Source organism: Pseudophryne corroboree, chromosome 5 (assembly GCF_028390025.1).
Source record: "Pseudophryne corroboree isolate aPseCor3 chromosome 5, aPseCor3.hap2, whole genome shotgun sequence".
In the NCBI taxonomy this organism is placed as follows: Eukaryota; Metazoa; Chordata; class Amphibia; order Anura; family Myobatrachidae; genus Pseudophryne; species Pseudophryne corroboree.
The window spans coordinates 797,030,703-797,043,252 of record NC_086448.1 but is presented as its reverse complement, the minus strand read 5'-3'; the positions used below and the strand labels follow the sequence as shown (position 1 = coordinate 797,043,252).

The 12,550-nt window shown below is 45.9% G+C and overlaps 1 long non-coding RNA gene across 1 annotated transcript; it reads right to left on the bottom strand.

Annotated features, from left to right (window-relative positions):
• Window positions 1–10,817: 10,817 nt before the first annotated feature.
• Window positions 10,818–11,488, bottom strand: LOC134929485 (uncharacterized). The gene is made up of 3 exons (XR_010178584.1): window positions 11,400–11,488; window positions 11,066–11,240; window positions 10,818–10,967 (listed from the first exon to the last, which is right to left on the bottom strand). It is a non-coding gene; the product is annotated as an uncharacterized LOC134929485 (long non-coding RNA).
• Between the last annotated feature and the right edge of the window lie 1,062 nt (window positions 11,489–12,550).

Sequence of the window (12,550 nt, the reverse complement as noted above, 5' to 3'; positions counted from 1 at the left end):
TGCAGCACACTGAGCACAGATATGGAGCGTTTTTCAGGCAGAGAACGTATAATACTGGTGGTCACTGGTCAGCAAAACTCTGCACTGTACTCCTCCTATATAATACTGCTGGTCCCCAGTCCCCACAATAAAGCAGTGAGCACAGATATTTGCAGCCCCCTAAACAAAACTGAGAGGACGCCAGCCACGTCCTCTCACTATCATTTCCAATGCACAAGTGAAAAATGGCGGCGACGCGCGGCTCCTTATATAGAATCCGAATCTCGCGAGAATCCGACAGCGGGAGGATGACGTTCGGGCGCGCTCGGGTTAACCGAGCAAGGCGGGAGGATCCGAGTCTACTCGGAACCGTGCAAAAAAGGGTGAAGTTCGGGCGGATTCGGATCCCGAGGAACCGAACCCGCTCATCACTAATGAGGACACATATGTAGCTGTGGCTGGAAATCCCAAAGGGGAACAATCTTTTCTCATATAATACCAGTTATATACTCCAGAGCACTGACATACTGGGGTCATTCAGAGGTGGACACAGGAAAACCAGGATTAGGTGGCTCTATACAGGGTAGTTTTCCTCAGCATTTGTCCAGTCAGAAATGAACAATCTTTTTCTGACAGAAAATAACAATTACTATCACTAGATCTGAGTTAATCCAAAGTACGTTGTGCAGTTTATGGATATTTTTCACTATATGTCACTTTCAATTGTATTCCAAGCTTTTTCTAGTCTTTCAAAGAATTAATTTCGAACACTGACATATTTATCCCAGGCCTTTGTAATAGTTTAATTGTTCTGACAGGCCAAGCACTATCTAGGGCTTTCTGGAATTGCTATCAGATTTTAGCTTTCGTGGTCATTCCGAGTTGATCGCTCGCTGCCGTTTTTAGCAGAATAGCGATCAGGCTAAAAATGGGCGATTCTGCGCATGCGTATGGGCCGCAGGGCGCACGCGCTAAGTATTTTCACACAAAACTATGCTATTTTACACAGGGCCGAGCGACACTTTTCAGTCGCTCTGCTGATCGGTGAGTGATTGACAGGAAGTGGGTGTTTCTGGGTGGTAACTTGCCGTTTTCCGGGAGTGTGCTAAAAAAAGCAGACGTGTCAGGTAAAAACGCAGGCGTGCCTGGGGAAACGGGGGAGTGGCTGGCCGAACGCAGGGCGTGTTTGTGACGTCAAACCAGGAACTAAACGGACCGAGCTGATCGCAATCTAGGAGTAGGTCTGGAGCTACTCAGAAACTGCAAGGAAATATTTAATAGCAGAACTGCTAACCTTTCGTTAGCAATTCTGCCAATGTCGTAACTAGGTATTTTAGCGCTGTGTGCAAGAAACGGCATTGGCGCTGATAATGTCGATATTATCTTAAACCATAAAGCTATACCTCTAAACACAGTCTTACCATTGAGCCACTGCGGCCGCTAGACTTAATACACACGCTACGCACTTTGTACGCTATTTGCGTACAGAGTCCCATACCGCGTACGTACTTAGCGTACAAAACGCTGCGCTGGGGGTACAAAGTACACACAGCGCGCACACAATCAGTTGATAAACTTTAAACCTTGTTAGTGATACAATGCAATTATATGATTACACTTTAAACCTTTATGCAGCAAAGCACTGCAATGATGTAATACCTTGAACCTTAAGTAGCGCTGACGGTATAAAGTACCCGCAGTGCGTACACCTTATCAATACTTATAAACCTTATACAGTTAAATACGCTTTAAACTAGAGATGAGCGGGTTCGGTTCCTCTGAATCCGAACCCGCCCGAACTTCATGTTTTTTTTCACGGGTCCGAGCGACTCGGATCTTCCCGCCTTGCTCGGTTAACCCGAGCGCGCCCGAACGTCATCATCCCGCTGTCGGATTCTCGCGAGGCTCGGATTCTATCGCGAGACTCGGATTCTATATAAGGAGCCGCGCGTCGCCGCCATTTTCACACGTGCATTGAGAGTCATAGGGAGAGGACGTGGCTGGCGTCCTCTCCGTTTAGAGAAGAGAGAGACACAGTAGAGACGAGAGAGACACAGTAGTAGTAATTTTGGGGAGCATTATTAGGAGGAGTACTACTATACTACTATACTACTTGCTGAAGTGATATAGATTAGATAGTGTGACTGTAAGTGTATTGTATTATCTGACTTGTGGGGGAGACACTGACAGTGGGGAGCAGTTAGAGTCTGAGAGCAGGACTCAGGAGTACATATAACGTACAGTGCACACTTTTGCTGCCAGAGTCAGTGCCACACTGCCATTGTTGTGACCACACTGACCACCAGTATAATAATATATTTTGTGATTGTCTGCTTAGGACTCGGAGTACTAGTTGCAAGTTGCAACGTGAGTGACCTGACCACCAGTTTAATAATCAATCACCACCAGTTTAATATATATATATATATATATATATATATATAATTGTATATAATATATATATATATATATATAATATTGTATACCACCTACCCGTGGTTTTTTTTTTTTCATTCTTCTTTATACATACTACTATAGTAGCTTACTGTAGCAGTCTGCGGTGCTGCTGACCTGACAGTGTCCAGCAGGTCCGTCATCAGTCATTACATAATAAATATATATAGTACCTATCCGGCTGCAGTACTAGTGATATTATATTGATTTCATCTCATTATCAATAATTTATCATCCAGTCTAGACTCTATATTAGCAGCAGACACAGTACGTTAGTCCACGGCTGTAGCTACCTCTGTGTCGGCACTCGGCAGTCCATCCATAATTGTATACCACCTACCCGTGGTTTTTTTTTTCTTTCTTCTTTGTACATACTACTATAGTATAGTAGCTTACTGTAGCAGTCTGCGGTGCTGCTGAGCTGACAGTGTCCAGCAGGTCCGTCATCAGTCATCATTACCTAATAAATATATTATCTACCTGTCCGGCTGCAGTACTAGTGATATTATATATACATACATATATATATTGATTTCATATCATTATCATCCAGTCTATATTAGCAGCAGACACAGTACGTTAGTCCACGGCTGTAGCTACCTCTGTGTCGGCACTCGGCAGTCCATCCATAATTGTATACCACCTACCCGTGGTTTTTTTTTTTCTTTCTTCTTTGTACATACTACTATAGTATAGTAGCTTACTGTAGCCGTCAGCGGTGCTGCTGAGCTGACAGTGTCCAGCAGGTCCGTCATCAGTCATCATTACCTAATAAATATATTATCTACCTGTCCGGCTGCAGTACTAGTGATATTATATATACATACATATATATATTGATTTCATATCATTATCATCCAGTCTATATTAGCAGCAGACACAGTACGTTAGTCCACGGCTGTAGCTACCTCTGTGTCGGCACTCGGCAGTCCATCCATAATTGTATACCACCTACCCGTGGTTTTTTTTTTTCTTTCTTCTTTGTACATACTACTATAGTATAGTAGCTTACTGTAGCAGTCTGCGGTGCTGCTGAGCTGACAGTGTCCAGCAGGTCCGTCATCAGTCATCATTACCTAATAAATATATTATCTACCTGTCCGGCTGCAGTACTAGTGATATTATATATACATACATATATATATATTGATTTCATATCATTATCATCCAGTCTATATTAGCAGCAGACACAGTACGTTAGTCCACGGCTGTAGCTACCTCTGTGTCGGCACTCGGCAGTCCATCCATAATTGTATACCACCTACCCGTGGTTTTTTTTTTTTTTTTCTTCTTTGTACATACTACTATAGTATAGTAGCTTACTGTAGCAGTCTGCGGTGCTGCTGAGCTGACAGTGTCCAGCAGGTCCGTCATCAGTCATCATTACCTAATAAATATATTATCTACCTGTCCGGCTGCAGTACTAGTGATATTATATATACATACAGATGTGTCCACTATTACCTTTCTGAAAAAAGTATCATGGCCTGCCGTTCATGGCACGAGATAAGATTTCCTCTTAAGATATAGACGGCAAGCCATGTGTATCTCCTCTGAAATATAGTGCAGTACCACTTTTCAGACAGCAGGTGGCATTTTCAGAAACTGAGCAAGCAGAAAGTCTGATAAAGAGATTCTAGAGGGAGTAGTTCAGACCTGATTCTAGCAGCATTTTATTTGCAAATGGGCAAAACCATGGGGGTCATTCCGAAATGATCGCACGCTAGGTTGTTTTACAGCGGTGCGATCAGGTCGAAACTGCACATGCGTATGCACCTCAATGCGCATGTGCGTCGTACGGGTACAAAGCGGATCATTGCTGAGCAATGGATTTAACGAAGAATCGATTCGCACAGCAGATCGCAAGGAGATTGACAGGAAGAGGGCATTTGTGGGTGGCAACTGAACGCTTTCTGGGAGTGTTTGGAAAAACGCAGGCGTGTCCAAGCGTTTGCAGGGCAGGTGTCTGACGTCAATTCCGGACACGAACAGGCTAAAGTGTTTGCCCCGAATTTACATCAGACACCCACCCTGCAAACGCATTGACACACCTGCGTTTTTCCAAACACTCCCAGAAAATGGTCAGTTGACATCCACAAATGTTTTCTTCCAGTCAATCTCCTTGCGATTGTCTGTGCGAATGGATTATTCATTAAATCCATTGCTCAGCAACGATCCACTTTGTACCTGTGCGACGCGCCTGCGTATTGCGGGGCACACACATGCGCAGTTATGTCCTGATCGCAGCTCAGCAAAACAACCTAGCGTGCAATCAGGCCTGCATGACCCCCATGGTTTTGCCCATCTGCTAACAAAATTGCAGCTATGGGGTGTCATTCCGGGTTGATCGTAGCCCTGCAAAATTTTGCAGGGCTACGATCAGGAACAGAGACATGCGGGGGATGCCCAGCACAGGGCCAGTCCGCCCCGCAGGTCAGTTATGCCCCCCCCTGCAGAAGTGCAAAAGTATTGCACAGCGGAGATGCTTTTGTACTTCAGGAGTAGCTCCCGGCCAGCGCAGCTTTAGCGTGCTGGCCGGGAGCTACTCATTACTACACGGCCCGCAGCGGCTGGTCAGCAGCAGCGATCGGGTCAGAATGACCCCCATGAGCCGTATGTGCAGGGCAATTTATCCATCATGCACACGGGAATATCAGCTGCAGCAGCTAATTGTGAAGTATTAATATTTTTCAAATACATCTCTCATACTAACTTCCAACATGTACCTGGCTCAATGTTGCCTATATGTTTAAAAAAATCTTTTTCCTTGTGATTGATAATGTGCTGATGAAGAGTTCATACAAACTCCACACAGAGATTCAATATAGAAATTATGATACTAACTAAAAGGCACTATTGATACTTGTCATTTTTTGCAATTGTTTGGTGGTTAAGGTGTGAGTAGAGAGAATTTTTGGTATTTCAATACCACATATATTTCACTGGGATCCGGTCTGAAGATCGACAGTGTCTGCCATACAAGTGGGTGCTGCGTCTGTCTGCCACAAATCGGTCCAGCGCTGAGGCTGTGTTGCCATAATAAGTCACTGGGTGCTCTGTGTGCCATACACGTGGGTGCTGCACCTGTCTGCCACAAATCGGTCCAGCGCTGAGGCTGTGTTGCCATAATAAGTCACTGGGTGCTCTGTCTGCCATACAAGTGGGTGCTGTGCCTGTCTGCCACAAATCAGTCCTGTGCTTGGGCTGTGCTCCATAATAAGTCACTGGGTGCTCTGTCTGCCATACAAGTGGGTGCTGTGCCTGTCTGCCACAAATCAGTCCTGTGCTTGGGCTGTGCTCCATAATAAATCACTGGGTGCTCTGTCTGCCATACAAGTGGGTGCTGTGCCTGTCTGCCACAAATCAGTCCTGTGCTTGGGCTGTGCTCCATAATAAATCACTGGGTGCTCTGTCTGCCATACAAGTGGGTGCTGTGCCTGTCTGCCACAAATCAGTCCTGTGCTTGGGCTGTGCTCCATAATAAATCACTGGGTGCTCTGTCTGCCATACAAGTGGGTGCTGTGCCTGTCTGCCACAAATCAGTCCAGTGCTTGGGCTGTGCTCCATAATAAGTCACTGGGTGCTCTGCCTGCCATACAAGTGGGTGAAGAAACATGAGACCCAGGGCCTGATCAGCCATAAGGCTGCAGCCTGGATAGCTGAGTCCTGGGGGGGCGCAGCACTGGCACAATAGATGCTTAGGCTCTACCTACTACTGGAAGCTGCAGATTCCATGTAGATCGCATTGGAAGACGGCCCTTATAGGAGACAGATGCCAGGGGTATTACTAGACCATTACCCAGCGCTACCCAGAATGAGCATGTAACCCCCTGGCTCTAAGCATATAACCCCTATGGCAAAAAGCATATGTAACCCCTGGCAACGAGCATGTAACCCCTGGCCACGAGCATGTGACCGGGTCAGACTTCCGGTCAGCAGAGTCAAGGATGCCGGTGGCTTCTCCTCCCACCTCTAGCCACCAACAGCACCGTGGGCAGCTACATGGACATCTGTATGTGCAGGGCAATTTATCCATCAGGCACACGGGAATATCAGCAGTGGCAGCTAATTGTGAAGTATTAATATATCTCCAATACATGTGGGAGTGCCAGTAGTGTCCTCGGTGCAGAGGTGTAGGTGGTGTAATCAGTGCAGGAGGGCTGGCAGTATCCCCAGTGCAGGAGTGTCAGTAGTGCGGGAGATGTCCTCCTTGCACTTGGTTGATGGTACAGTGGACACTTCTGGCACTCCCGCACTGCCAGCACCCCACTGCCCTCTTTTTTGGAGGCACAAGTATTATTTATATATTTTTAAAAAGATTATTATTATATATATATATATTTTTTTTAATGGGATGGGAAAAAAAAACCCAAAAATTGCGTGGGGTCCCCCCTCCAAAGCATAACCAGCCTCGGGCTCTTCGAGCCAGTCCTGGTTCTAAAAATCCAGGGGGAAAATGGACAGGGCATCCCCTGTATTTTTAAAACCAGCACCGGGCTCTGTGCCTGGTGCTGGTGCAATTAATACGGGGGACAAAAAGAGTAGGGGTCCCCCGTATTTTTTACACCAGCATCGGGCTCCACTAGCTGGACAGATAATGCCACAGCCAGGGGTCACTTTTATACAGTGCCCTGCGGCCATGGCATTAAATATCCAACTAGTCACCCCTGGCCAGGGTACCCTGGGGGAGTGGGGACCCCTTCAATCAAGGGGTCCACCCCCCAGCCACCCAAGGGCCAGGGGTGAAGCCCGAGGCTGTCCCCCCATCCAAAGGCTGCGGATGGGGGGCTGATAGCCTTGAGAAAATTGAAAGAATATTGTTTTTTCCAGTAGTACTACAAGTCCCAGCAAGCCTCCCCCGCAAGCTGGTACTTGGAGAACCACAAGTACCAGCATGCGGGAGAAAAACGTGCCCGCTGGTACCTGTAGTTCTAATGGAAAAAAAATACCCAAATAAAAACAGGAGACACACACCGTGACAGTAAAACTTTATTTCACACATGTCGACACACACATACTTACCTATGTTGACAGTGGCGTAACTAGAAATTTATCTCCCCCAAGCCAAAAACTTCTTCGGCGCCCCCCCCCCCCATCCCCCATAATTGGGAGGAATAAAGGGGTAAATATGCGCGCGCCAGCAAAAAAGGGGGCGTGGATTCGTTGGGATGGGCGTGGTTTCGTTGGAATGGGCGTGGCATTGCAGGAAAAGACTACCTTATACCCCAGTTTTGCAACCTGCACGCCCAGACGTTGGCCACCACAGGAAAGAAAAATAATCCTGATTCATGCCCCTTACATTATTTGTAATTTTTCCTCCTTATAGTAATGCCCAGTATACATTATGCCACATACTGCAATGGCCCTTAGACAGTATGCCACACACAATAATGCACATGACACAGTATGTACACACCATAATGCCCCTGACACATTATGCCACACACCGTAATGCCTGTGACACATTATGACAGGAATCGCAATGCCCGTTATACATTATGCTACACACTGCACTGCCCCTGATACATTATAGCACATACAATGTCTGTGACACATTATGACACACACTGCAATGTCCGTGATACATTATACCACACACTGCAATGCCCGATACATTATAGCACATACAATGCCTGTGACACATTATGCCACACACTGCAATGACCTTGAGACATTATACCACAATGCCCGTGATATAATATACCATACACCGTAATGCCTGTGACACATCGCAATGCCCGTTATACCCTATGCCACACACCGCAATGTCCGTTATATATTATGCCACACTGCAATGACCCTGAGACATTATACCACATACCACAATGCCCGTGATATAGTATACCACACACCGTAATGCCTGACACATTATGACACACACCGCAATGTCCGTGATACATTATGCCACACACTGCAATGACCCTGAGACATTATACCACATATCACAATGCCCGCGATATAATATACCATACACCGTAATGCCTGTGACACATTATGACACACACCGCAATGTCCGTGATACATTATGCCACACACCGTAATGCCCATTACACATTAAGTCCTACAGTAAGGCTTCTAATTACTTTTCAATTACCTGCTCGTTGTCAGGGGTTTCATGCACTGGGTGTCATGCTCGTTGCCAGGGGTTTTATGCTCTTGGTTCCATGCACGGTGCCAGGGGTTTTCATGCTCAGGGTGTCATGCTCGTTGCCAGGGGTTTCATGCACTGGGTGTCATGCTCGTTGCCAGGGGTTTCATGCACTGGGTGTCATGCTTGTTGCCAGGGGTTTCATGCACTGGGTGTCATGCTCGTCGCTAGGAGGTAGTCCTTGTTGCTAGGGCTGTGCTCCCAGTGCCACATATGTCCCCAGTGCCAGATATTCCCCCACAGTGCCACATTTGCCCCCAGTGCCAAAATATGCCCCAGTGCCAGATATTCCCCCCCAGTGCCACATATGCCCCGTGCCAGATATTCCCCCCCCAGTGCCACATATTGCCCCCCCCCCCAGTGCCACATATGCCCCAGTGCCAGATATCCCCCCCCGTGCCACATATGCCCCAGTGCCAGATATTCCCCCCCAGTGCCACATATGCCCCGTGCCAGATATTCCCCCCCAGTGCCACATATTGCCCCCCCCAGTGCCACATATGCCCCAGTGCCAGATATCCCCCCCCGTGCCACATATGCCCCAGTGCCAGATATTCCCCCCAGTGCCATAAATGTCCCCAGTGCCAGATATTCTCCCCCCCACCCTCCCTGCCAAATATGCCCCCAGTGCCAGATATTCCCCCCAGTGCCATAAATGTCCCCAGTGCCAGATATTCCCCCCAGTGCCATAAATGTCCCCAGTGCCAGATATTCCCCCATTGCCAGATATGCCCCCTCAGTGCCAGATATGCCCCCTCAGTGCGTCGTCCCCCCCCCTTCCTCCTCCGCCGCCGCAGCCGCCGCCGCTCCCCTGCTGTTAGGAGGGACACAGAGGGCACAGTGCGCGCCTCTCCTGTGTCTCCGGCGGCCGCGGGTCATTGTAATAAAGGAAGTGCTCACGAACGGCACCTCCTTTATGAGACCCGCGGCCGCCGGAGACCCAGGAGGGACACAGGAGAGGCGCGCACTGTGCCCTCTGTGTCCCTCCTAACAGCAGGGAGGAAACGAGACCGCAGACTGACATGCGGACGCTCGTCCGCATGTCAGTCTGCACTAAATCAGTGGCGCCCCCGCAACCCCTCGCCCCCAAGCCACCGCGAGGGCTGCGGGGGCAGTAGTTACGCCACTGTATGTTGACTGTTTTCTGCCCAGCGATATCGGTGATCACACGGGCTCAGCAAGATCACTCAGCACACAGAGCTGCACCAGCGATGTGTGCTGAGCGATCTGTCACTGCCCGTGTTTGCAATAGAGAAAACATGGGTGATGACTAGATCTTTCAAGCATGCAGGGACGCACATCACTATCGCTATAGTCCATACACACATAGAGATTTGTGCTGTATTTCTAAGTGACTCAGCAAATCAATTAGAAAAGCAGCCCAAATCGCTATGTGTGTGTGATCGTATTCAGGTCATTCTGATGTACAGTATTGCCAGCTTTAGAGTCCAGTTCTTAATTGTGTAGGTGTGAAAATCTCAGTGTGAGAGGCCTTTGAAGTAGATTCCTTGGGGAATAGAGTTACAGCACAGTAACGTGTATTCTGGGTGGGGGAAGGGCTGCTGTCCTGGAATTTGAAATAAACAGTGAACTTTTAGCAATTCAGAGCCTCAGTTTATTAATGCAAAAATTGGGGTTATTTGTTACTCAGAGCACAGAGGTGAATGAAGTCTAAAGTGACATTAAAGAATAAGTTAATTAAAACCTAATAGTGCTACAAGGTAATGGAACATATTATAAGACTTTGCAATGATAAAATAATTCCAACTAAATAGTATAAATATACTGTAAGTTAGACAAAACTGAATGCAATCACTTGGATGCTTTGTACAATCCATACACAATTACAAAATACAGTGTTGCAGAGGTGACTACTTTTTTTTTTTAAACAATTTTCAAGATTGCATAACAAATGTAATACTAGGGTGAAGTACATGTTACAGATAAAATATAACAAATTAATTAATTTAAGCAGGTAGTCTAATTTTGATATTTCAAGCATTTGCAGAAAGGATGAGTACGATAGGTAAAGGGCCCTTTATGCAAATTCTATGCATTATTCGTTTGCGTACTGTCTTTTTTGATGTGTCGACATATGGCCTGTCGACCAATATTGGTCGACCTAATGACTGTTGACCTTCTTTTTGTCGACAATATGATCCATTCCAATTACATGCAGCTGGCTTGTCCATTTCTTTCTATAATCACTGGCAGCACAGAAAATAAATGGTCTACATAATTATTACAGGTCTCCAATGTAAGTACGTTTTTCCAAAATGTATTGATGCCATCAATCAGTTGCTCTTTTGTCCTTGGCTTACATTGAGAACGAATATAACTTTTCATTTGAGACCACACTAGCTCGATAGGATTCATGTCCGGTGATCTGTGAAAAGTCAATAAAGGGAGAGAATTTAAATATGGAATATTTGGCATTTCATGCTTTACAGGAATCATCAGTCTACAGGGCAAAACTGTACTTACTCTGGTGGTGTGCGTTACCAAATGATGCCTTTTTCCTCTATGAATTTGGCCGAAGCACTATGTTTTGGATCATTGTCCTGGAACATTCGATGTCCAGATGACCAATACTTTCTTACATACGGCACTAAAGTATCATTAATGATCATGGACTGGAAGAATGTTTTATCCATGATACCTGACGTAGAACAATAAAAAAAACAGGATTTTATATACCTACCAGTAAATCCTTTTCTCGTAGTCCATAGACTTACAGTAGTCACTGGACAGTAGTTCTAAATAGAAAATATTGAAAAACAACATAGTAATGTACATTACTACTGTACTTTATATGTACCTTCAAAAATTAAAATTGGTCCTGGGCCTCTGCGGGAGATACCACCCCACACATGTACTTTTAATGGGTGCTTTGGAGATGGCTTAAATGATAAATGGCCACGTTTGCGGAAGGACCTCCTTGCAAACCTCTCAAGTGCTACAGAAGTTTCATCTGTAAATATGACATTGTCAAAATTTTCTCCAATAGCAATCCATTGACGAGCCTGTTGAACTCTCTTTTCCTTGTTAACATCTCTAATCATGTGAGTCATCCTGTGAAAGGAATGTAAAATGGGATACAGTTTACAGTGGGAATAGGATAATTGAGCGTCCAAACTAAGATAATGTTAAAGAAAAATCAGATGCTGATTTCAGAGATGTAATTAGTTTACCGCACTGTATACAAACTGTATAGAAATTGTATTATAATTGTAATTGAAATTTCAATTTACTGTACAGTACCTAGCACCGGCATAAGTCCAACCAAGTTGCCTCCGCATTCTTTTTATGCTACTACAGGAGATGTCAAGGCCATACTCAGCTTGCAGAATACGACGGAGTTCTATGGCAGTAAGCTCATCATTATCAGCAGTCAGCTCATCTACTATTTTCTTGACTCTCCTAAAGTACAGTCGATGAAAAATTAGAGATTATAATCAAAATGTAAAGTACTATCTATAGTATATCTATGCCATATCAGCAAGAATACAGTATTGTCAAAGAGTTTAAATAAAAACAAATGACAAGGGTGTATCGTACTGTATGTGTATCGGCAGAGCCGGATTAAGACCATGGGGGGCCTGTGGCTCTTAATACTGTGGAGCCTCTAATAAAAAGAAGGCAGCTGAATATATATATATATATATATATATATATATATATATGCAGCAGCTTAATGTGCTCCCCAAGCAGCACACGGCGGACCTCCTGACCTGCCCTGCACTACCGTCCCCACTGCAGCAGTGGCCACACAGACAGGACAGCTGAGCTGAGCGACGGCTCAGCTGTCCAATAATGTATGAATGAAGTAGCCAGTCATTGGATGGGCACGCAGGCTGCAGGGACTGGCTGCTTCATTCATATATTATTGGACAGCTGAGCTGTCGCTCAGCTCAGCTGTCCTACCTGTGCGGCCGCCTATGCAGCGAGGACGTGAGCCGGGAGCCCAGC